General features: G+C 40.3%; 1 long non-coding RNA gene across 2 annotated transcripts in view; it reads right to left on the minus strand.

Moving 5' to 3' along the window:
• The window catches only part of LOC126143149 (uncharacterized), a 72,088-nt gene that overhangs the window by 30,060 nt on the left and 14,773 nt on the right, over positions 1-27,255 (minus strand). The window contains exons 2-3 of one of the 2 annotated variants that reach the window (XR_007529648.1): positions 8,266-8,446; positions 2,546-2,706 (exon numbers count right to left, since the gene is read on the minus strand). This is a non-coding gene — a long non-coding RNA (uncharacterized LOC126143149). Of the gene's footprint in view, positions 1-2,545; positions 2,707-8,265; positions 8,447-27,255 lie in introns of those variants that run through there. The other variant, XR_007529647.1, reaches the window with a different exon arrangement.

Below are 27,255 nucleotides of genomic sequence, written 5' to 3' on the forward strand. Positions count from 1 at the left end.
ACTGCGTGAAGAGTTTGACAGAGCACTAAAAGACCAGAGTCGAAATAAGGCCTGGGAGTAGGCTACATTCCATTAGAACTACTGACGCCTTGGGAGAGCCAGTCCTGACAAAACTCTACCATCTTGTGAGCAAGATGTGAGAGGGAATTAGATTAGGAAATGAGACACTTAAAGCAGTAAAGGAGTTTTGCTATTTGGGGAGCAAAATACCTGATGATGGTCAAAGTAGAGAGGATATAAAATGTAGACTGGCAATGGCAAGGAAAGCGTTTCTGAGGAAGAGAAATTTGTTAACATCAAGTATAGATTTAAGTGAGAGGAAGTCGTTTCTTAAAGTATTTGATAGAAGCTTTCGAAATGTGGTGCTACAGAAGAATGATGAAGATTAGATGGGTAGATCATATAACTAATGAGGAGGTATTGAATAGGATTGGGGAGTAGAGAAATTTGTGGCACAACTTGACTAGAAAAAGGGATCAGTTGGTAGGACACGTTCTGAGGCATCAAGGGATCACCAATTTAGTATTGGAGGGCAGCGTGGAGGGTAATAATCATAGGGGAGACCAAGAGATGAATACACTAAACAGATTCAGAAGGATGTATGTTGTAGTAGGTACTGGGAGATGATGAAGCTTGCACAGGATAGAGTGGCATGGAGAGCTGCATCAAACCAGTTTCAGGACTGAAGACCACAACAACAAAGTAAGTTAAACTCATTTTGGAGAAAACTTAACGGTGTTAGCTCACAATAAGAGCAACTGTTGACACTTTTCTGTATTCCAATTTTCTTTACAGGATGTCTTCACTGGATGTCTCTGGCTACTAACTTGCACCTTGGCTCCCATTGTAGCAGTAACAGAGGCAGCAGCTATACCTTTGGGCATGTAACCAGCAGGGACTGTATACCCTGAGATGACAAGTCATGGCATACCATCTAATATTGTGTCAGACCATCTTTTGCCTGGCATAGTGCAGCAACTTGACTTGGCATAGACTCAACCACTCATTGGAAGCCCCTGCAGAAATACTGAGTCATGCTGCCTCTACAGATTCCCATAATTGTGGAAGTGTTGTTGGTGCAGGATTTTGTACACGAACTGATGTCTTGATAGTGTCCCATAAATGTTTGGTGGGTGGCCAAATCATTTGCTTGAACTATCGAGAATGTTCTTCAAAACAATCGTGAACAATTGTACCCAGAAACATGGTGCATTGCTGTCCATAAAAATTCCCTTGTTTCCAGAATGAGATTTTCACTCCGCAGCGGAGTGTGCGCTGATATGAAACTTCCTGGCAGATTAAAACTGTGTGCCCGACCGAGACTCCAACTCGGGACCTTTGCCTTTCGCGGGCAAGTGCTCTACCAACTGAGCTACCGAAGCACGACTCACGCCCGGTACTCACAGCTTTACTGCTACCAGTACCTCGTCTCCTACCTTCCAAACTTTACAGAAGCTCTCCTGCGAACCTTGCAGAACTAGCACTCCTGAAAGAAAGGATATTGCGGAGACATGGCTTAGCCACAGCCTAGGGGATGTTTCCAGAATGAGATTTTCACTCTGCAGCGGAGTGTGTGCTGATATGAAACTTCCTGGCAGATTAAAACTGTGTGCCCGACCGAGACTCGAGCTCGGGACCTTTGCCTTTCGCGCGCAAGTGCTCTACCATCTGAGCTACCGAAGCACGACTCACGCCCAGTACTCACAGCTTTGGAAGGTAGGAGACGAGGTACTGGCAGAAGTAAAGCTGTGAGTACCGGGCTTGAGTCGTGCTTCGGTAGCTCAGATGGTAGAGCACTTGCGCGCGAAAGGCAAAGGTCCCGAGCTCGAGTCTCAGTCGGGCACACAGTTTTAATCTGCCAGGAAGTTTCGTATCAGCGCACACTCTGCTGCAGAGTGAAAATCTCATTCTGGATTTCATACTTTGCTTTACAACATCTGTAACATCAAACCAGTAGATATTTGCAGGCATGGAATGGAAAAACTACAGGCACTTTGGACTATTCTGCATGACAAAATATTCTGTTGGTGGTTAATTTCCATATTCTGTTCAATTAAGTAATGAAAAATGCTTTAAAACATGCACTGTTTGCATATAAATTAATCACAAATTATCATGACAAATTTACAATGAATTTTAATAAAACCAAGTTATTCTTAATAATAACCAAACTTAAACCAGTAAGATGTTACACTATTTTGGCTTTAATATGGTATCCAGATGAAATACTATGTCACTTTTGAGTAGCATTTGAGGACAATTCCTAGCATTGCCAGTAAAATGCTGTCACAATATTTTCACATTAAGTTTTTTTAGAAGATGACCAGTATGAAAATGGTTAATGTATAAAATAACTGTAAGAGAATGAATAAAACAAGAATAAACTACAGGGTAATCTAAACATTAAGGTAATGATGCTAACCAACAACAAGTTTTATACTAGCTACCCATATTCACTTGGTGTTGTACTTATATGTTGATATTTCAGAACCACACATATAAATACTCACATATCTTTGGAGTGTCAAAAGGATACAAATCTCTGGAGTTCTTTTGTGAAGGTTTATAGCCATATTTCTGTAAGTGGCTTTCTATCTCCTCTACTTGCTGGATCAGTGAATTCTTTGTTGCAGACAACCATTCATTGAATTTTTTCTGAGCTTCTAGGCTATTTTTTGTTTCTTCAATCATTTTTTTGAGGTTTTCCTTAAAAGAAAGGACTTGTAAATTAGTTATAACATCATCAGCTACTGAAAACTGGGAAAATTTTGAGGTACATCCAAGAATTAGAAATTATGCAAATCCATTCCAATTTTCACTAACTATACAGTACGTATCCTCACAGCTTTAAACAGAAGTACAGAGTTCCAAATAAAGACTATATCATGGTATATCAACAAGGAATGACAACTACCTTAATTGGACATCCTCGAACTTTCACATTGTAATGAACAAATACTAACACAGACAACAGAATGAAATTGACTAGCTCTGAGAGGTATACTGTTCAAAGATTATGGTTACAATAGATTATCATATAGACACAAAAGAAAATCATTTCAAGTCTTCTTGTACACCATTGTGAAATGTATGGCAGCGGATACTTAACATTGTGGGACATGTTAGAGTTCCTTATTGCTCCAGTTGTGTATGGCACACAGGAAAAATGACTGCTTAAATGCCTGTGTGTGCACTGTAATTGGTGTAAGCTTGCCTTTGAGGAACTGCTGTGTATGGGGCCGAAGAATATTTCTAGATTTTTCACTTACGGTAATACTGGTTCTCGAAACTTTGTAAGTATGGTTTTGTGTGATAACTAATGTACATCTTTAAACATCTGCTAGTTCAGATTATTCATTATTTCTGTGATACTTTCCTATGAGTAAAACAAACCTGCCCTTTTTAATGGATGTTCAGTATCCCCTGGTAGTTCCATTTGTTATGGACCCCACACACTCCAGCAATATTCTGTAGGACACAGAAGTGTTTTGTTAAGCAGTCTCTTTTTGTGGACTGACTGAAGTTTCTTCATTACCTTACCCAAGAGCTGAGGCCTATCTCCTGCTTTACCTTTAGCAGTGAAGGCCAGGTTCTTATCCCCTACCTGTCTTAAGTACACTGAAGACTGAGAGGTAATTGTCAGATGCAGACATTTGAGCAAAGTTTGCCATGCCCCAAAGTATTGTGTGATAATAACATGATCAGAATGAACAGTGCACTGTGGTTGCTGGGTGAAAACTATAGATACAATGCAACAAGCTATGCTTCATTTCTGTCTGTCTTACTATTCAGCATAAGAGTATGAATGTACACAATACATGAGATGCACATTCTTTGCTGTTGCCTCACTCGAGTTTGTTAGGCAAACAGGATTTAAATGAGGTAAGAGCTAACTTGAAAGTATGCACGGTGCACTGTTTACATTCATTCATATTACGACAAAGAGCATACCGATTCAGGATTCACAGGAACCGTCTCTTGTCACTGGTAGGAAAACATCCGAGACATAGCGTTGGCCACATTGACAAAAACTTAACACAGGCTTACCAATCGGCTTTTCATAGCACAATTTTCGTGAGGACTTCAAATGTATGAAAAGCAAAAGTTACAAAATAAGAATGAAAATTACTTAGAAATTAAAAGTGGAAATATAAAATAAAATTTTTTTAGATTTATAATAAAAACTTTATGAAACGTTTAAAATATCAATTAGATAATTCTGAACCACTTTCACTTGAGTGCTTGCTGCTCAGTTCTTTGTAAAGAGCATAATACTCCATAACACCTAGTGCATTTGATATCGAACATTTTTTAAGCGACCGATTTGGAACACATTTCACGCATCACCACTCCAACGGCACACTTACAACAAAACCTGCACGTTTTATACATCCTGCTGGTGTCACTTGTATGTCATTTTTCAAAAGCCAGTCCGTGTGCATGCATTTAAGTTTGTCCTTAAATGGTTTTCTCAAATAGACATCAAGTTGTTGCAGAATTGACGTCATTCCGCCTGGAATTACTGCCAAGTCCATTTTGCCTTCTAATAATTTTTGTTTCACTGCGGGTACTCGCCGGACCAAAACACGGTCTCGGTGACTGATGCCTCACAGTAAGGCCTCGGCACAGTCCCAGTGCACCCATATGCCAACAAGCCCTGAACAACCTGTTCCTTTCACCTCCAAATCTCTCACTCCAGCCCAGCGGCATTACTCTCAGATGGAAAAAGAGGCTCTTGCCGTGGTCTATGCTCCCCAGACATTTTATGTTTTTTGTATGGCTTCAAGTTTCACCTTACTGCATACCATAACCCCTGGGTTTTCTTGTTTAACCATCACACTTCCTTGCCTGACAAGGCAGCACACCATCTACAATTCTGGGCAATGTTCTTGTCTCAATTACTAAATCCATTTTCGACCGAGTCTAGACGTGCCAATGTGAATGCCTTATCCCACCTTCCTGTGGCTTCCGAACCTGACCATCTCGAGTAATTGCTTTGCTTCCATCTCGATACTGAAACGTAGGCTGCGGTCGAGGGTTTCCCAAATACAAGCTCGTGCATATCAATCGGTGTTACCGTCAACCCCATTCTCTGCCAGGTGGTTCGGTTTGTTCGACAGGGCTGAACTACCAGTCTTTGGACCCCCTGTGCAACTATTTTTCCTTACAGTACTGCCTCTCTGTTTTTGGCGGTGTTTTGCTGTTGTCCATGGGAAACATCTCTCCCAGAGCAGTCATTCTGCCGCATTGTGATGAGAGGTTCTACCCCTTCTCCACCAGGGCCAGTGGGGAGTTTTGTGTACTAATCTGTTAGCTAGGAGGCATGTTTCTTGGTCAGGGATTGAAAGCAAAATTGTCTGTTTTGTTGTGGCTTGTGAGCAGTGTGCCTGACAAGACAACCCCAGGGCATCTCTGTCCCCCTGGCCCACATTGTGCCAGCTACAGGAGTGCATTCACGTACACTTTGCACATCCCTTCTTCAATTCCTATAGGCTCTCGGTTGTGGATGCATTTTCCCAGTTTCTTTACATTCTCTGGTGTGTGTCGACATTGGCTGATGTCACAACCCGTATGCTTTTGAGGCCTTTTTCTACTGATGGGTTGCCTTGTATCTTAGTTTCCCATAATGAGCCCCAATTCACTTCTCACACCTTTCAACTGTTTTGTTTCCTTCACGGTACTCATCATGTTATGGCTCCGCCATACCACCCCCAATCAGTAGAGGAGGCAGAATGACTAGTGCATACATTCAAGTCCAAAATGAAAATGGTCGTTGTCAATTCTTCACCAGACAATGCCATTCTCTGTTTTATGAGCATCTAGTATCTATCGCTTCCCACCACTGGAGCCATGGTGCGAGAGTGAGGGGGGGGGGGGGGAGGGGGAACGACCCAGCAGAGTTGCTTCATGACTGGCAGCCTCAGACACTCCTCCACCTTCTGCGACCAGCACTGCAGCTGCCAAGGTCACGTTCGTCTGGCCATTTCGTGCTGCGATCGCCAGCCCAAGTTGATACCAGCCACAGCTGACTGCCACCAGGGATACTACCTTCGTGACATCCGCACGACCAACATGCTGGTGATGCACTGCTTTGACCAGTTGCGCCTCAGCTCGCCACCAGATGCTACTGATTCGCAGGTGGGGCACTCATCACCACAGCTAATTGTGCCACTCTCTGCCTCGAGCCCATCATTGCCTCTTGTGCAGGTACCCCTATCCTTCTCCACGTGCAGCACTGGGTGCTGGTCAATCACTGGTCTCGGGTCCATCGTCATAGCCTGCTGTTCCAGTCGGGCCGCCTCCACCAGCCCCCTCGTCATCACCACCTCAGCCATAATCACTGGTGAGTCCAGCCCCATCTTCTCTGCACTGGGACATGCCTCCCGATGACAATGCAAAGATGGCAATGGCACTCTCCAGCCCGGTGCTGTTGTCGTGTGACACACAGGCCTACCATCCTCAGACACGCTCGCGTCTCCGCATATTCCGACCCTGTGCACCGGGCCCCACCTGGCACGTCATCCCACTTCTGCCATCAGCTACTGCCGCTCTGCATTCGATGCACGTGTCTCTCGTCAAGTCGAGGGCATCTCCTCTGTCACCTAGGTGCCCACTTCACACGAGGCGGAGGTGTGCTTATCCTGCTACTATTGCACGTGATCACACGAGTGCGCCAACTGTAGTGTCGCTGCACACGTGTACTTAAATAAATTGGCAACTGTATCAGTGCAGGCTGGGCACTAGAGGCTACCTGTAGGAAGTGTGCATACGGCACGGTCTCTGCCACACCACCTACTGGCAACTCACATTTATATACATTCGGAACAATGCTGACTCACTCTCACTACGTTCTTTTAGTTTGTACCGTTTGCATCAGTTGTTCTGTGTATCACTCGTGTTGCACCTCTGTATAATTCTTTTGTCTTGTTACATGTGAAGTCATGAGAGGCTTATTTCCATTATTGTCCAGAGGTTTATGAATAAAAGCCATATTCTTATTTCTTGGATCAGTTTTGTGTGCTACTTGGTTACTACACATTACATGAGGTCTTTATGACATTCTGGATCATGTTGTTCTTATGAAAGGTGACTGTAATGGGGATTTCATCACAGTTTTTCACCACTGCAGCTACTACCCTGCAAGGAAACCATTGCTTGGTGTCCCTGCACCCTAAAGTAAACAAGCAGGCACATACTCCTTGGCTTACATGAGGAGTTTGTAGCTTGGGCACCAAAAATGCTTTCCCTTCATCATTATGGGGCTAAAACTGTACAGGTTCCTCACAGTTCCCCTACAGTGGAATGGTTACCATGCCAGGTTTTGGGCTCCTAGCACATTAGCTGATAAAGTGTTGGGAAGTTTCTGTAAGTAGCATCAATCAGAGAAAACCCAGGTTGTCAGTTTGGAAGCCATCCTATGTATCAAGTCAAAGATGAAGGGCATTTTCCTTCCTTTCCTGTGTGCTCCCCACACACATACCCCCAAGAGTTGTAAGCTCCCAAGGAGAGGATAGCCAGTGCTAGACTCTTAAGTACATAAAAAAGATTTACCACAGGGATTCGGGTTCCCGTGTTCACGAATCACAGAAACTGCGGTGATGCAGACAATATAGGAAATAATTTACTGTTTTTTCAACCCTTTCCTTGACATATAATTGTTGCAAATCTCATTACTAGCATACCAGTTCATTTCATTTATATGAGCCATACCAAGGCAAGTGTTAATACTGACTGTCACATTCATATTGTTGGATGTTTCATCACCAGGCCAAGCCAGGCCAGGGCCATAGCCTCGGGCATTAGGCTTTGCTACAGGCACCCAAAGGCCTAAGACTCTGTTGAGGTCACCAGCGGCCTTGTGGCAGCCGACATGTTACGTATACCACCAGCACTGATAGCAAACTGTGGTGATATGCCTACATAGTCTTGGAAAATTGTCAGCTGTAGTTGACTGTTTCTCTTAAATCTTCAGTACTTCTTAAGGGCATCCAAGTCTTGCTCATGTTTATGGTCACTCAAGAATAACAACCACATTCACAATGTGAGGAATAAAACAACTTCTAAAATGACTCATTACCTGACACATCACTAGCACTGAAACCTGGGATGTATGTATCTCATGTATTATTTTCATCCCAGCCTCTTAAAACAAATATCCATGATTTCTATCAGCTTACTGTTCATTATTTTTAACTGCATACACAGTTGTGAAAGAATGACATAAGCAACACTATATTTGTAACTTTGTAACTGTTAAAATGATACCTTGATATCAATAACCTCCTCAATGCACTGGTCTACAAATTCCTCTGATGCTGTAGCCTTCAGGGGATCTCCAAAGAGGTTAGGGCAAAGCAGCGCTCTCTCTAAGTGTACTATTTTTTAGTCTATATTCCGTGCACACTCCTTCAGAACCTTGAATGAATCACACTCCTTAGCACTCGTACTGTAACAGATTGTAAACCAAGTTAACTGTTTTAATATACAGATACACAGAGGAAAAAATACAGTTTTATTATAATGCCATGAAATAATAAAAGTTATAATTGTTAGCAATAATGATGACAGCAGCCTCACAGAGAAAGTAACCAAGCAGAAAAGCACACTAACTGTCTCAAATTATAGACAGTTTTAACAGTAGTTCCAGAGGTTACAAGTGCAAGCATTAGAATCTTACATAAAAGTATGTGAATTATGGTTTACCAAATTGCAAAGCCTATCATAAATCAGTATTGGAAACAACATGAGAATCCTGCTTTGTTGTTTTAAGTGAGCTCTTGATAAGGATAGTCAATGCAGTCTCTAAACTTATGTCAGGTGTTTGTGCATACCTTTGTGCATGCACATACAGTACTGCATGAAAACTATGCTCATTAATTGTGGAATTGTGGATTTTATTGTTTATTTTTAGACGGGTACAACAACTACATTGCTGATCTTTTATGCTGAGGATTTCTCATTCATTTGGATGTTGACTGTTTCCTGAAAGATGGTGTTATATCTCTATAAGAAAGAGAAATGTTTACCAGCATGTGCCTTAATTTAAAAGCAACAGGATGATACAAGGAAGGATTTCAAGGCTGGTGTTTATGTCTTTGGTGAATTTTATTTTATGCACATTAGGCTGTGATTTAAAGCATACACCCGAGTAATGTTTCACCTCCTGAAGTTGGAGGCATATCAGAAGCAATAAAGGCTTGGACAGCTGTTTCAAACTTAAATAAGTTCTGTAAACCAAAATGTTTATATTTATCCATGTAACTGTCAGTTTGTGAAAAGTATTACCTGAGATTGTGAATTCATGCCGAGCTGGGTTGTGGAAATTGTAATGGGGAAGAGTTTAGCAGTAAGGGGTACAACTGGTCTAAATCCAATATTCCTTATCTATTCGAGTTATTTTTGTGATTTAGAATTTTGATGGCCTCTGTAAATTCCTACGTAGTAATGACTGGGTCTTGACAAATCCACAATATTAGAGAAATGAATTTGGTGGTTGCCTCGCCCCAGTGAGTAATCTGGATCTGCTGATGTAGCCTTATTTCCCAGATGACAATCACTAGGGTTCCTCGTGCCAACTTTTCCCAACTAAAAGCTCCAAAACATACGTGGATTCACAATCTGAGGCAGCAGTCTGTTGATGTCTCAATCCAACCACTGCACAGATATGTATAAACAGTTGGGCTTGCTGATCTTGTTCTAGTTTTAAGCTGCCACCTGATTCTTTATAGCCTCTGTTGATGTTCACAGCAATGGAGATGAAATACTAGGCAAGTAAGCCATAGATCACAACTAACACACATAAAACAAAATTCACCAAAGCAACATGACTGTGGCCTACTGTGACTATTGTTTATCATCCAAAGATTTTGCTACTCATACTGCCTGGGATCCCATGACTCCTACAATTGCAATCAGTGGGTTCTTGAGGACCATATTCACCAAGGAGCACCATACCAAGAGTACCACATAACTAACATCCAAGAGGACACATACTGTTCATCGGACAGTATTTTATAACCACATCACATTCATTGCATTGAGAAATAGACTTAATGGCATGCTACCAGTTATTCTGTAAGTTGTTAACATTTTCTGCACAATTTTCTGACAACTGAACAAGCCTGCAATTTTGCTGACATGTATACTTACTGCCTGGATCCTAACCAGACTGAACTATTGTTGGTCTCATGCTGCTCTTTATAGACAAGTACGATTCCCAATATAAACTATGACGTGTGATGCCCTTGGTTTTCAGACAACAGTTACATTCTGTAAAATAAATTCTCTGTGTTTCCCAGCTCTGGTGGATGTGATGGCCAGCAAGATCTTTAACCGAGTGTCAGACCCCAAGCCTTATTTAACATGTTGACTACGTAGCAGGCTGAAACCTCCATCCCTATATATTAGGTTTCCTGATGCCATTTCAATAGACTCTTTAATTATGCAGTCTCAGAAACCCACCACAAGACTAGTCTTATAGCATTTCATTTCATGATTATATTCTTGGTGGTACAGTAGAATCTCGTTAATCTAATCTCGGATGGTCCAACTAACCACTTAGTCTGACTATCCCATTTCCAGTGTTTGTTCACCTACACAGGCCACTGCTACAGTCAGTACTGGACTTGGTGATGGCTAATTGTCTGCAATATGGATCTATAGACAGTTGACAGCTGCTATGTGCGATAGTTCCAACACTTTTAGTATGAATTAACTTTTTTCTAGCTAGTTACTGTCCACACATTTTTTATAAATCAGTGATAATATACTTCTTTCATATTAAAGTGTGTAAAACTAAATTATGGCACCAACTAAATGTAAACATGTGTTGCTATCTTAACAAGCAAACATTGGGCCCAGTGTCGTAAGTGACTATCAGTATAGCTGATGCTGACTGCGCAACAGAAGCAGAATTAACTGACTACCAACTCTGACACTGTAACTTGAACAACCAGTGATAATGATGAAGACAATGAACCTATGGCTTGGGTATCATTGCTACAAATGCATTTGATATGGCCCTTTAATACACCGAACAAAGTTCTAGGTCTACCACAACAGACATTTTGTGGATTAGGAAATGGTAGAATATAGCAGCAAAATCAAAGCTGTCATCTCCTAAGCAAACGGACATTACAGGCTTTTTTGTCCTTCTTTAGACCAGAACAACTGTTTTTACAGTGTTTATTTGTTCACTGTCCTGTAACACATCTCACCAGCTAAAATGCAGCCCCACTTTGAGTGCTGCTCTCAAAGAATGAACTGGTTGACATTCATTAGCAGCTGGTTATGTCCATGATTACAGTCAAACAATTAACAGCTGCTGTGAGTCATTGTGCTGGAAGATCTCTTGAGAGTTGTGTATCTGTGGTACCAGTACCAAAGCTACCTGAAGTAATATCCACTTCTGTGGATCCTGTGTACTCTGCAAGAAGTATTACTCATCCACTTGACTGCGAGTGGCATTTCAATGGTAGAGCTAGGCACCCTGTACAAGGTGGATGGTGAGGGAGGACTCAGGGTGTTGTATTGATCCCCCTAGCCGACAAGTCTGAGGTGCTGTCTTTTACTGAAAGTGAAACTGAGCATGAGCCAGTGGAACACGTTTCATCAGTTTTGTACAGTGCCAAAAGGAAGCAAATGCAAAAAGGTAGAGATATATTATCATCAGCAGTCCATACATAAGACGAATTGTGGTAACCCTTAGGGAAATGGCAACAGTAGGCAGGAAAGAACACCACATGCACTCATTCTGGTACATCTAAGGGCATCATTCAACATGTTGAAGAGGCTATTCTGGTAGCCATTAAGGAAACTGAGTGCAAACAATTGCAGAATGTGGTACACGTTCAAATAAATGATAGCCGTTATCTGGTGTCCGAGGTCATACTCGGGTCAATCGAGTGACTGGCAGAGAAAGTTGAGAAGACCAGCTATGCGCAAGGAATTTCAATAAAGCTCAAAATTTGCAGCATTGTCCCAAAAACTGATCGTGGCACTTTGGTTCTGAGCTGAATGGAAGGACTGAACCAGCAACTTCAAAGATACTGTGGCAAGCTAGGCTGCAACTCCCTGGACTTGTGCCTTAGAGAACTGCAGGGTCCCTCTAAACATGTCAGCAGGTCTAAGGTGTGCACTAGGCCTCCACATCAGATGCTGCTACCCTGGTAGCTGACTGTGTGGGGTGTACACAAGGTTTTTTTTTTAGATTAAGTGACTCTCCATCCAATCCAGATAACAATAGCTGTACAAGACTCAGAAGTATCAGTGTAAGGTTGAAAGAAAGGCCTCTCACAGATGAGAGCATTAAAATCCTAACGGTTAACTGCTGAAGCATTCACTAAAAAGTGGCAGAGTTCAAATTGCTTACGAAAATCAGTGAAGCTCTCGTAACACTACGTACAGAAATCTGCTCGAAACCTGAAATTGATAGTAGTGAGATTTTTGTGGAAAATCTAAGTGTATATCAAAAGGAAAGGCAAATGCAATTTGTTGCAGCAGACAAGAAACTCAAATCCACTGAGATAGAAATTGAAGCTGCATCTGACACTGTTTGGGCAAGACTCAGTATCAGGTGTGGGCATAAAATGACAATTTGAGCCTTCTATCATCCAACTGACTCATCTCCTGATGTAACTGAAAACTTTGGAGAGAACCTCAGTTCATTTGCACGTAAGTTCCTCGGCCATAATGTAATCGTTGGTGGAGACCTTAATAACCCGCTAATCGATTGGGAAAATTACAGTTTTGTTAGTGATCTGTGTGATAAAACATCCTGTGAAACATTACTGAAACCTGCCTAGAACAGATAGTTCAGAACTCTACTCACGTTGTAAATATATTAGAAATATTGGTAACAAATAGACCTGACCTCTTCGAGGATGCCCACATGGAAACCAGTGTCGGTGACCGTGACACAGTTGTGGCAACAATGATTACCTAGGTACAAAGGACTACTAAAAAAAGGAAAGATATATGTGTGTTCAATAAAATAGATAAGAAATCAGTAGTATCATATCTTAGTGAGGAACTTGAAACTTTCAGCACAGGGCATGAGCGTGGCTCAAGTTTAAAAAGAATAACTGACCGTGGACTGGTTAGATATGTACCTAGTAGAACATTTCATAATGAGAGAGACTCTCCTTGGTACTCAAAAGGGAACCTCCCAATTGCACCCCCCTCAGATTTAGTTATAAGTTGGCACAGTGGATAGGCCTTGAAAAACTGAACACAGATCAATTGAGAAAACAGGGAGAAGTTGTGTGGAACTATGAAAAAAATAAGTTAAATATACAAACAGTAGTCCGTGCGCAAGATAGGCAACATTTAGGACAGTGTGAGCTCAGGAGCGCCCTGGTCCCGTGGTTAGCACGAGCAGCTGCGGAACGAGAGGTCCTCGGTTCAAGTCTTCCATTGAATTGAAAGTTTAATTTTTTATTTTCAGTTTATGTGACAAACTCTTATGTTTTCATCACTTTTTTTGAGAGCGATTATCACATCCACAAAAAAACCTAAATTGGGCAAGGTAGAAGAATCTTTTTACCCATTCGCCAAGTGTACAAGTTAGGTGGGTCGATAACATATTCCTGTCATGTGACGCACATGCCGTCACAAGTGTCGTATAGAAAATATCGGGTTCCCATTGGAGACGCACGTCCTTTCGTCTACTAATCGCACAGTTTTGCAGTGCGAACTTATTACAGTGAACAGAGATGTCAATGAATGAACGGACAGATCATAACTTTGCGAAAATGGTTTTGCGGTGCGGTCGCAAAACACAGACACTAAACTTATTACAGTGAACATAGACGTCAATGAATGAACGGACAGATCATAACTTTGCGAAAATATAGAAAGTAAACTTTTCACTCGAGGGAAGACTTGAACCGAGGACCTCTCTATCCGCAGCTGCTCACGTTAACCACAGGACCACGGGACTCCTGAGCTCACACTATCCTTGATGTTGCCTATCTTGGACATGGACTACTCAGTTTGTATATTTTGCTTATTTTTTCATAGTTCCATACAACTTCTTCCTGTTTCCTCGATTGATCTGTGTTCAGTTTTTCAAGGCCTATCCACTGTGCCAACTTATAACTAAATCTGAGGGGGCGTGCGATGGGGAGGTTCCCTTGTCAGTCATTCTAAAGAAACTTCTAAAGAAACAGAGATAACTGAATAATAGCTGTAAAAACAAAGCATAGGTTTATACAGTGCTTTTTTTCTAAAAAAAAAGTTTGAGGGTACTCCGACATTGGATATAATGCAGCAAAAATTACTTGTAACTGAAGCATGGGATACCACTCGTCTGCTTTTAGCCGTGATGTCATCAACATGTCGAACTACAAAAAAATGGTATCTGACTTGTTCCAAAGTCCAACACTCTGGACGATCATTTAATTTTCTATCATGCACTAGTTCGTTCACTGCATTTTCCACGTAGGTTCAATGCTCAGGTTTACAGTTTCACTTTCGTCATCCACTGATGAACTTCCTAGCTTTTCACTCGCACACGAATTATTGACAGTTTTTGGTTTTTTAGACGCAGAACAAGTAAAATAGTTTGTTAGTTTTCTGATTGAAACAGTCAATGGCATCGCTTTTCCCACCAAAAACTGCACTGGTATCATTCCTATTGCAATTACCAACACGAAAAAATTAAATAAAAAATTTACGCCTGTGAAATAAATCTTTGGCACTCTTCCAAGTTCTCAATATCGTAAAAAAATTACTTTGTTGACGAAAAAGTTTAGGGTTAGGCATCGCCCAGCGTTCCCCCACAAAAACAGCATTGGGTTTATAGATACAGAGCTGCTGAATGAAGCAGGTTTGGCTGTCAAGAGGACAATGGTTTAAGTCTTCAATGACTACCATAGCTGACCTGTGTCAAACGATTTTTCATAAAACCCTAAGAAATTACGGTCCTATGTAAAGGCTGTTAGTGGCCCCAAAGTTAGTGTCCAAACCCTAATGAATGAAACAGGAACTGAAATTCAGAGTAGCAAAGCAAAAGCTGAAATGCCTAACTCTATTTTCAAATGTTCCTTTACGAAGGAAAACCCAGGAGAATTGCCCTGTTTTTAATCCTCTTACCATTGGAAAGATAAATGAAGTCAGTGTTCAGTGGTAGTGTCAGTGGTGTTGAGAAAGGGAAGAAATCCTTAAAATTGAACAAAACTGTAGGACCCGATGGAATCTGTCAGGTTCTATACTGAATTTGTGGCCAACATAGCCCCTCTTTCAACTATACTCTCTTGTAGACCCTTCAAACAAAAAACCTTGCCCAGTTCAGGGAGAAAAGCACAGGTCAAACCCATCTACAATGAGGCTAGAAGAAGTGATCCACAAAACTACCGTCCAATATCCTCAACATCAATTTGTTGTAGAATCTTAGAACTTATTCTGAGCTCCAACATAACGAGGTATCTTTAACAGAATAACCTCCTCAATGCCAACCAGTATGGAGTCCAAAGAGTCAATCATGTGAAGCCCAACTTGCACTTTTCTCACATAACATACTGAAAGATTTGGATCAGACTGTCAGGTAGATGCATTATTTCTTGATTTCTGGTAAGTGTTTAACTCAGTACCATACCTACACTTACTGTCAAAAGTACGATCATACGAGGTATTAAGTGAAATTTGTGGCTGGACTGGAACATTTAGGCAGGGAAGACACAGCATGCTACCTTGCACAGAGAGTCATTATCAGATGTAGAAACATCATCAGACATGCCCCAGGGAAGTTGCTGGGACTCTTGCTGTTCATGATGTCTATCAATGAACTTTCACACAATATTAAGACTTTTTATAGATGACGCAATTATCTGTGCTGAATGAAGCTGCATAGATATTCAGTCGAATCTTCATAAGATTTCAAAGTGGTGCAAAGATTGGCAACTTGCTCTCAATGCTCAGAAACAAAAAATTGTGCACTTTACAAGAAGAAAAAACAAACATAGTATCCTACAACTGTAGTATCAATGAGTCACTGTTGGAATCAGCCAACTCATACAAATACCTAGATGTAACACTTTGTGGTGATATGAAATGGAATGCTCACAAGGTCTCAGTTGAGGGTAAAACAGATTTCGGTTTGTTGGTAGAATACTGGGGAAGTGCAATCAGTCTATAAAGGATATTGTTTACAAATGACTCGTGTGACCAGTTCTGGAGTATTGCACAAGTGTGTAGGACCTGTACTAAAGAGGACTAACAGGGGATATTGAACACATACAGAGTAAGGCAGCAAGAATGAGCACCAGTGTGGGAGAGTGCTACAGTGTTGCTGAAGAAATTGAACTAGCAGATTGCTGAAGATAAATGTGAACTATTCTGAGAAAATCTACTAACAAAGTTTCAAGAACCAGCTTTAATTATTACTCTAGGAATAAACTTCAATTCGCTATGTATCACACACATATGGATTGTGAGGGTGAGATTAAAAAAATTACAGTGTGCAAAGAGGCATTCAAACAATCATTCCTTCCACACACCATACGTGAATGAAATGGGAAGAAATCCTAATAAGCACTTCATGATGGTTTGCAGAGTACAGGTATAGGTGTAGATGTAATTGTAGATTTCTCGTATTTTGAAGAGTTAAGTGTAAATCAATTGCATGTTAATGCAGTACTGTAAAAAGGTATGAACCGATGTTCAGCTGCCATTCACAGAGACAATATATTACTGTACGATACAGACATATTTTACAATACACGCACCACTAAACATTACACTTTTTTGTAAGATTTTTGATTGTGTGAATGTTTTCATTTTGTTACTGTTTTAATATGGAACAATATTTCATATAGTATTTCCAGTTGAACATTGAAGTTGTGCTGTACTGTATTATGATGATGTGGGTCAATAAAAGTGTTGTTCTGATAATCCAGCCTTTTTGTGGTGTGACCATGCTTCTGGTCCTGTAGGATGTGGATAGTGGGGTTCTGCTATACTTGGCAACATCAGTTCGCTTGGTTGTGTTGGTCTAGTATATCACTGATGTTACTCACATCTCTCTTTGATTGTTATGATAGTCAGCCTTGTGGTACACAACAGACTTACAGAGGCCTAAATCATCTTTAATATTACAAAAGTGCTTTCTATCTTAGTTGAAAGGAGTGAAATACAACAGATACCATGTTCTCACTGGACTCCACCAATCTTTCCAGATATTTGGTCAGCGTAAGCCAGACAAGCAATTCTTAGTTCCTGTTCTTCTTTCTCAGTCTCAACCTCTATCTCACATATTCTTTATTTTGATTTCATATGATAATGAGTACCCATTCCTTCAGAACATTATTCATAAGTGTTTTAAATTTTTCAGCAAGGGTCTTCTTGTCTGAAAGTGTTTGAGCTCCAAGTGTAACAAAGCGAGATGGGATATTTTTAATTCCCCTCTTATTTTGCCATCTGTCTACTTAAATTTGTTTTTTTCATTTTTGAACTAATTACCAATAACATACATGAGTATAATCTGTATTTTCATAATACAGAAAGGGTGGCCCTCAGTTTTAAAGAATATAACACCAGATCTAATTTTGTGCTTAGTTTTATATGTGTAATTGACTTTCTAATTTATTTTGACTATTATTAGTTAGTATCTTTCATTATAGGGTGAAATCAGTAATTGTTTCTTAACTTAAATTCTACTGTTGACATATAAACAAATATAAATTCTGTAATAATTGTAAAGATTTGGAAGATAAAATACTAGTAATCTTAAAGTATCCATTTGGCTCTATTCAAAAACATGTTAGCAAAGCCAGCCTTTAATTTCAAAGTAATTAACAGTTTTGTCCAAAGTATTGTTTGTGTACTTATATTTGTTAATTTCATGATTTAAACAAATAATTCGGCCTACATCTTGTAGTAGAAGAAACTGTTAAAAAGAACCAATTTTTTGATGTATTCAGTTAATTTAATGAGTTAAGTTTTAATTGTAATTTCTGTAGATTAAACATTGAACAATGTGTAGTTTCAGGGCCTACTATTCTGATGATATACAACGGCCCACTTTTTGGTCATGAGTCAGTCAGTCAGTCCACGTCCGAATTTCAGATGAGAAATCTGTGTTGGTTAGAACAACAACAACAATACTTCAACTTAACTGTGGAATAAGTGTTAAACAATTAGGCCACGTGTCAAACCAATGACAGTGTCTGCTCCATATGTACCTTGCTATTCTTCAAGAACTGTGAACTTTGTGGTTAGGTTTTTACTGCTCGTAGATGTTCAACAGTAAACTATTGTAGCAGTATTTGAAGTTCTGCCTGCAAACTATTAAAAAGACTGTGCACTGGGCAAATAACTGTATTATTAGCGGGTTGTGAACAGTGAAATTAAAGTACTGTGAAGCGCAACTGTGCACCTGTCGGCTACATTGTTTACAGTAGTCAGTGTCGGAATCCACAACTCATTTTTCAGCCAGTGTAGCAATGCAGTACGTCATCACCGAGGACAACAAATGAAGAAACAAAGCAGACGGAACCACTACACATGAACCATTCTTTAGCATCAAATTCCTTTGTGATGGATGGCAATGGCTTTATTCTTGGAGATATATGTCAGTATACGTAGACTTTCTACGTACACTGTGACCTAGGGTTGGTTGGTTGGTTTAGGGGAAGAGACCAAACAGCAAGGTCATCGGTCTCATCGGATTAGGGAAGGACGGAGAAGGAAGTCGGCCGTGCCCTTTCAATGGAACCATCCCGGCATTTGCCTGGAGTGATTTAGGGAAATCACAGAAAACCTAAATCAGGATGGCCGGACGCGGGATTGAACTGTCGTCCTCCCGAATGCGAGTCCAGTGTGCTAGCCACTGTGCCACCTCGCTTGGTGTGACCTAGAGATCCATTGTGATTCTTCTCATAACTAACACATCAATGAAAGGTAGCTTGATCTCTCTCTCAGTTCCATCACAAATTTTGTATTATGATGGACAGAGTTTAAATGTTCCAGTAACTCTTCAGCTCTTCTGTTCCAAGTGCTAACACCCCATAAATGTATCATATACCAACAGAAACAAATTAGCGAAATTAGGGTCTTTGCATAGGCTGGTACTGAATAATGGACTACCCACTACCACATCATTAGTTTGTTCATAATAGTTACCGAAGAACAGGAGATAAACTGATGTCACAATGTGCATAAAAACGTCTGTGAAACAACTGTCTGGCTTCAGCGTATTCTGAGAGCCTTAATCATGTTGCATGACAAGCCTTGAGTCATTGAGAAGGGTCAGACTTCCTTTTGATTTTACTTGTAGGGTCGACATTTATTTGTCTGTATGCTACATAATTGAAAAGGTGAAAAATCTTATTGTAGTCCTTGTGACATTAGGATTGTAGGATCGCCTTATTGGCAGGTAGGACTATAATTTCCTTGTCCCCTTGCAGATTTCTCAGTGTTGCTTGCTCTTCCTTGGAGATGCTGGATCTTAGTATAGGCACTGTGATAAGTGCTCTAAAGGTTTTACAACAAACCACCTCTTCTGCTTCCGGTGGTAGAGAAGCTGCAACATATTCCATGGAGCTGATGTAATCTACTACTGGTATAATTTTTGGAGCGTGTATGAAATCGAGCCCTTTAGCAAGGATCTTCACTGTATTCTCATCTACATGATTGTCGGTGAGATTAATGACAGTATGTTTCCCTGTACCTTGTCTTGGCTTTTTGTGCTAATGATTGAATTTTGTTTTCTGGTGCGAAGTAATTTTCAACTGCACTGATTCTGTTTGTGACAAGGCCATATTGTCACCGCATTCCCAAGAATTCCAGAGTGTGTAGCTGACATGTAAAGATGGAGATGAAGAATTTTTTTAAGTGATCTCTGGCATTCTTCGGATTTCATGAATTCTCTCTCTTACTAGGGCCAAGTTTGCAAGGCTGGTGTGTTAATGTGATGTTCGATGTATGCAGATGTAGGTACGGCTTTTTCATCCTGACACCTTGTCGAATAGATCTGTGTACTGAGAAGTCTACCTTTCACCTGGCACAGCTTCTCCAACTGATATGCATTGTGAAATGTTTACTCCCTGTTGAATGAAGTGAGGTGATCTCTCAGGCTTTCCAAGTGTGGTTGGTTAATGGTGTGTTGTGCTGAGTCCTCCTCCCCCCCCCCCCCCCCCAAGGCAACTGCGGAAGCGGAATATTGATATTATGGTCAGTTTCAGTGGTATTGCCCTCTTGACCAGGTTCCACTTTGACACCTTGGAACTAATCATGGAAAACATTGAAGATTGTATCACAGAAAGTTTTGTGTGTTTTCTGAAGTCAACTTATTTCCTATTCAAAGGAAAATATGATGACCAAACCCCTGATGGCAAACCTATTCATGGAACCCAATTAAACAAAGGTACTAAAATCCTCCAAGCTGAAACATGTTTCTATTGGCACATGGACGGCACTTGTCTTTTGGTCACATCAAGCAGAAAAACTTGAGCTCCTGGAACACGTAAACTCTTTGTAACATAAAACCCATGATGCAACTTTGAAAAGAGAACTAGCTACCTTTCCTTGACATGATATGAGAACACGTTGACACCTTTGTCACAATGCATAAGGCAAACCTATATGCACTGACCTATCTCCATGCCTCAAGTCATCATCAGCTAACAAAAATTTGTTGCTACAAAATCTGGTCAATACTTTCAGACAAGGAGAGCATCATTGAAGAATTACAAGCAATGCTCCAAAGGAGTGGGTACTCAGATTGTCAAAATCAAGAATGAATGAGAAAAAGATTAAGTCTGAGAAGGAAGAAGAGAAGCAAACAACTGCTTACATATCTAATGCTGGCCAAATATTCAAAAAGATCAGTAGACTCCTATAGAAATATGGCACACAGTGCATTTCACTCCTTTCAACTAAGATAAAAAGTAGTCTTTACAGTGTTAAAGACAATATGTCACCTTGAGGTTGAAGCTCTTCTGTCCACCTTTGCTTACAAATAGATTTGATTTTGGAGAGGGTCCACCTCGAGCAAAACACAATTTTATTGTTTCCTCTATCTTCCAGACATGTTTCACTGAAGTTCCAACATCATCAGTGGGGCTTTATTTTTGTCCTTGTTACAAAATGCTATCGTTTTCCCATGTTTTTGTATTTCTTATTATAATTGTTTTTTTCACAGTTTGTCATTTTTTGTGGTTTCACCACTATCTCCACTGTGAAGACCTGCACTATGTAACATTCACTATAACTGTTTACAAATTATGTCTCCAAAAGTCTGGCGTATATCAAATGCCATTAGAACATAGCCCGTCTTACGTGGGGGCAGACTATTGGGACATTCGAGGAGAGGTGAAAGCACATCAGTGACACATCCGACTGTAACAACCAGGCAAACCAGCTATCGCTAAGTACTGCCTCGAATATAATTATGAAATGAAATATAATGTGAACAGCCTTGTAGTGGAAATATCAGGTTTCTGGGACAGCATAATTAAGGAGCCAACTGCAATAAGTATGTTAGAAAACCTAACAAACAAGGACAAAGGCTTGATTTTCAACGAGGCTTGAGGCCCTGCACTCATTTTTTTTTCTCTCTGGCCATTATATTCACCAGAGCTGGGACACAGAATTTGCATTTCATGGAATTTCAGCTTGAGCTCTGAAAAACAAGCACATCAAAGGGCAAAGTAGGTGTCTGGAATCCAACTCAGCTAGAAATAGCAGCATGACACCAATAATAAGTCAAGTCTTTCGGAGTGCATGCATCGAGTACACACAGCAGCAAACTTTGCAGCACTTTAGGAAGACAGTTGGGCTAGTAATCAACATGTTGTACATAAAATGGAAACAACTCAGCAAAATAACTGGAAGAACACAATCTGTCACACCGATAAAACCTGAGAGATGGCAAGAAACTGGCTACTTTGCAGTAACACGAGTATCCACATGGTCAGTGGGACGAAGTCTGGAGCACTATCTACTGTCAGTATGTTTGTCACTGTGGTGACATACACTAATACAGTGGCAGTGAGAAGAACACCGGTGGAAAGAGGCACAACCACAGCGGTGTGCGCAACAAAAACATTGTATTTAATACTGACAAGACAAATTCTGTTTAGATGAGTCCCAGCTCTGCATACACTATTGTGATGGATGTAATCATGTGGGGTAGCTCTGAGTATAAACATTGTCATATGAGCCCAGCACCTAGTGTGATGATATGGGGGCACTACCAAGTTCACAAGTTCTAAGGTAACATATCACTTTAACAAGCAGAGGTGTTGCACAACATTTACCAAACCAACGAATGATGATTGCAACAACAAAAATTTAAGTAATGAGTTAGTATAGCATGCTGTTTGGAAATTTGTTTTCTTTCTGTGTGTTTAAGTTGAATGGACACAGCATATCTGCTAGTCAGGATGACAACAGGAATCTAAGCTTCATAGTACCTGTTGGTTTTGCATTGTCTGCTCCTACCTTGGAGATATGGTACAATCCACAGGAGGAGGACGTCTGTGACAGTCGTGATGATGTCCCCAATATCTGGAGAGTCTTTGAGATCGTTCAGTTAGCTGTCATCCAAGAGAGAATAAAGGTCAATTACTATCATACGTAATTGTATTGAGCAAATCTAATGATACTGCTCCTTGGTCATAAAGGAATGTATGACATGTTTGACTGTTGTAATTAATAGATCAATGTATTCATATTAACAAAGAACGTTTCTACATTATTTATTGGAAATTTGAGATTTGTAAGAGATCTGTTCAACTTCCAGCACAGAAGTTGCAGAAGGAAATAAAGTCCACAGTAACGAAGACTGCACAGCTAGTCCGATCTAGGTATGAATAATTCTATAATGGCAAACAGAAATTTATACACGGGTATATTACATTACATAAAACATGATATAACACCTCAACACAATCACTTCTGGTTCCAACAGATATTAATACAGACAGCATAATTTGCATTTCTGGCAAGTGGCTTAGCCGAGATGAGTCTCCGAAGTCACTGTGACAATCTGTGAACAAGGCAACTTAATATCACATGTCACCATTGCTGTCCTGACCTACCCACCTAGATACAGTGATTGTTCTGCTACTGCTCTGGCCAATATGTTTTCCAGAACTTCGACCAACTGAAAACACCTGCCCATTTGCTGAGAGACTGGCACGCCAACAACCAACAGCTGCTATGACTGATGAACTCTGCCATAAGGCTGAAGCAGAATAGAATGCCAGAATGAAATTTTCGCTTTGTGGTGGAGTGTGGACTGATATGAAACTACCTGACATACTAAATGTGTGTGCTGGATCAAAAGTTGAAGTGTGGACCTTTGCCTTCTTTGGGCCCATACTCTACCGGCTGAGGTCGCCAAGCACGACTCGTGAACAGCCCTCAAAGTCTTACTTCCATAATTATCTGGTCTTCTACCTTCCAAACTTCACAGAGGCGTATTTTTGGGTAGCTCAGTCAGTACAGCACTTGCCACGGAAAAATCAAAGGTCCTCAGTTCATGTCTTGATCCGGTACACGGTTTTAGAATAGAACGAATTACCCATACCTAAAGTCAAATCTCAGTTCAACCCAATGCTCAGCCTGGTTGGAGCCATTGTTGCGGCTACAGTTGGCAGCTTTGTGTACGTTTCACATCCTGTATACTCCACAACCACATACAAACAAAATTGTGTATTCTTCTTACTATACAGCATAGTGAGGTGACAGAAGTCTTGGGATACCTCCTACTATCATGTTGGACTTTCTTCTGCTTGGCGTAGTGCAGAAACTATGTGGCATGGACTCAATGGATGTCCCGTGCAGAAATATTGAGCCATGGTGTCTCTATAGCCATCCATAACTGCAAATAGTGTTACTGGTGCAGGATTTTGTGCACAAACTAACCTCTCATTTATGTCCTATAAATGTTTGATGGGATTTATGTCGGGGAATCTGGTGGCCCAATAATTCATGCAAATTGTCCAGAATGTTCTTCAAACCAACAGCAAAGAACTGTGACCTTCCACAATTGTTTGGGAAGTTGAAATCCATGAATGGCTGCAAATGGTCTCCAAGCTGCTGAACATAACCCTTTCCTGTCAATGATTGGTACGGTTGGACCACAGAACCTGGTCCATTTCATGTAAACAAAGCCCACATTATCTGAAATCTAAACTCATCTGAACAGGCCATAGTTTCCAAGTCATCTAGTGTCCATGCAATATGGTCACAAGCCAGGAGAATTACTGCAGATGATGTTATGCTGTTAGCAGAGGCACTTGCAACAGTTATCTGCTGCCATAGCTCATTAACACAAATTTCGTTGGACTGTCCTAATGGATACGTTCATCATATGTTCCACATCGAATTCTATGGTCATTGCATCCACTGTTGCTTGTCTGTTAACACTGACAACTCTACACAAATGCCACCTCTCTCAGTCATCAAGTGAAGGTCACTGGCCACCACTTCACTCATGGTGAGAAGTAATGCCTGAAATTTGCTATTTTCGGCACACTTGACACTGAAGATCACGGAATATTGAATTCCCTAATGATTTCTTAAATGGAATGTCACATTAGTCTAGCTTCAACTACCACTCCACATTCAGAGACTTAATTCCCACTGTGCAGCCACAACCATGCTGGAAACTTTTTCACATGACTCACCTGAGTACAAATTACAGCCCCGCCAATGCACTGCCCTCTCATACCTTGTGTACACAATACTACCACCATCTATATATGTGCACATTGTTATCCCATGACTTGTCACTTCATTGTACATGCACAATAAGTAAGATTCCATTATTTGCTTTTTTTCTGTGTGTTGATGTCAAGCACTGCCTTAATCAAACAGACTTTCCATAGGTGGAGTACCGATACTGAAAATGTGTGGAATAAAAAGAAATATTTTTTTTTGTTTTTAGTTTGAGAAATCTTGGTGTTTTTTGGTACAAAGTGGATGCCTTGGAAGGTGTGTGTGTGTGTGTGTGTGTGTGTGTGTGTGTGTGTGTGTGTGTGTGTGTGTGTGTAGAATAGTGAAGGACTGGCCCTGCTGGGAGGGGAGAGACATACAGGACAATAAGGGGGCAGGAAATAACGGGACATTAGGAAAGCATATGGAAATAGTCTTTTGGTGACACAGGAAGAAATAATGCAAGTTCAGTACAGAACAACAACAATATGAAAAATGATAGATTGCTACTCATCGAATAGGAGGAGGCATTGAGTTGCAGACAGACACAATGAAAAGACTGCTTATCTTTTAGCAAAAATTTCATTGTAGTTTTACTGAAAGCTTAGCTGTTTTCCATTTTGTGTGTGTGTGTGTGTGTGTGTGTGTGTGTGTGTGTGTGTGTGTGTGTGTGTGTGTGTGTGTGTGTGTGTGAGAGAGAGAGAGAGAGAGAGAGAGAGAGAGAGAGAGAGAGAGACTGACTCAATGTCTCCTACATGTGGTGGGCAGCCTTCTCTCTTCTTCATATTACTGAGAGACTGAATACGTTTCTTAACTATTTGGGCAGATTACTTCCAGTCTCATTGTTTTGGCAGGATTATAGACATATTGCACTACCCCACCTTGCAATACAGCCAGTCATAACCTATAATTAAAACACGGCACACCTGAATTTTCAGACTGTGGTTTCTATATATGCATTCTCATTGCTCTAACAAGAAAACTGTGGGCTAAGCATGACCAAGTCTGAGATGAAGGTAATAATCATTTACAATTGTTACAAAAACATTAGTCTGATGAGAAATGAACATCAAACTTAAGATGAACAGTGAAATTTAAAACCACAGTACTAAAATTGAAAATGTTACAGTTTCAGAATGTAGTTTTATATTCTTGTGCAAAAGTAACAGGCTGCCAGTAAAAACCAGAGAGGAGATTTGAAATCTCTAGCTTTTCAAAAATTAAATACAAGAGCATCTTATCGCTTACTGAGTATTAAGATTCAACAGTCTAAGTTTCAGTACATGCCTAACAAGATTTCAACTTTTCAGTATACAGACAGCCAGTATCGCTATCTGAAATCAATAGAGACACCCTGATGTGAGAAATAATGAAAGGTAAAGTGTCTTCTAAGACACAGCGATTAGCTGACTTGGCGGCTCTCTGGCTACAAATCCAAAGGTCTGGGGTTCAGCACTACAGTGGCCCTAATACTTTTCTGTAAATTACCAAGTGATCATCAGTTCATGTGAAAAATTACAAGCTGTGTAATGATTCTGAGTCAACATTAAAACGTATGTCTCTCCTATAATTGGTTGGTAAATCAGTTCTAAGCTCAAACAAAGAACCCTGCTACTGAACTACTGTAGTGTCCAAACCAACCTTCAGTTCGAGGACAACTTTACATACATAATACCATTATTTGTAACACATTACAAAATAATCTAGAAGCAATTCCCATAACTAACAATGTGACAGTTGTAATTTGTGGTTAGTATATTTCACAGAAGTTGCCTGCAATGACTCTTTTGCTCGCTAATACACAACTTGACTCACTCCATATCCCTAAATACTCATTTGCAGGATGCAATTTATTGAACACGATGTGTAACTGAATATGGTGTTACAAATGCTGGATAAAATAAAGATTGCACTTTTATTTTTCAACCATTATGAAGCTGACACACAAACAGAAAGACAGAGTGAAGTATGTGCACTTTCATAGTACATTTTACAGGACTGTGGGTTTTGGAAATTATCTACAGAGTCAAGGAGAATAATTCTGAAAAATACAAACAGTTGATATGCCAATGCTTCCACTATATGTTTGTTTCATTAGCATTTCAAAGATTTTATATAAATTATGAAAAGAATAGATTGCTACTCGCCACTTGGAGGAGACATTGAGTCACAGACAGACACAACATAAAGACTGCTAGACACACAAGCTTTACGCAAAATGGCCTTCTCCTGAGATACAAAACACTCACACTCACACACAATACTTATACTACTTCTATATATTGTATTCCACGAGAAACAAAGTAAAGAAATAATGTGTCAAGTAATTTTTAAAAAATAATTTTCTCATTAATAAGTTTATAATCAAACATTGCATTTATGCATGAAATTACAAAGGAGAACAGTGCTTAAAATGTAATATTGGAAGGTCATTAACATACAACATGAACAGAAAGGGTCTTGACACACTTGCCTGGGGCACACCTTAAGTTACTTCCACATCTGACAATGACTCCATCCAAGATAAACTACTGTGTCCTTACTATCAACAAGTCTTCAATCCAGTCACAAATTTCACTCAATAACACATATGAT

This window comes from Schistocerca cancellata, unplaced genomic scaffold, assembly GCF_023864275.1.
Source record: "Schistocerca cancellata isolate TAMUIC-IGC-003103 unplaced genomic scaffold, iqSchCanc2.1 HiC_scaffold_782, whole genome shotgun sequence".
NCBI classification, from domain to species: Eukaryota; Metazoa; Arthropoda; class Insecta; order Orthoptera; family Acrididae; genus Schistocerca; species Schistocerca cancellata.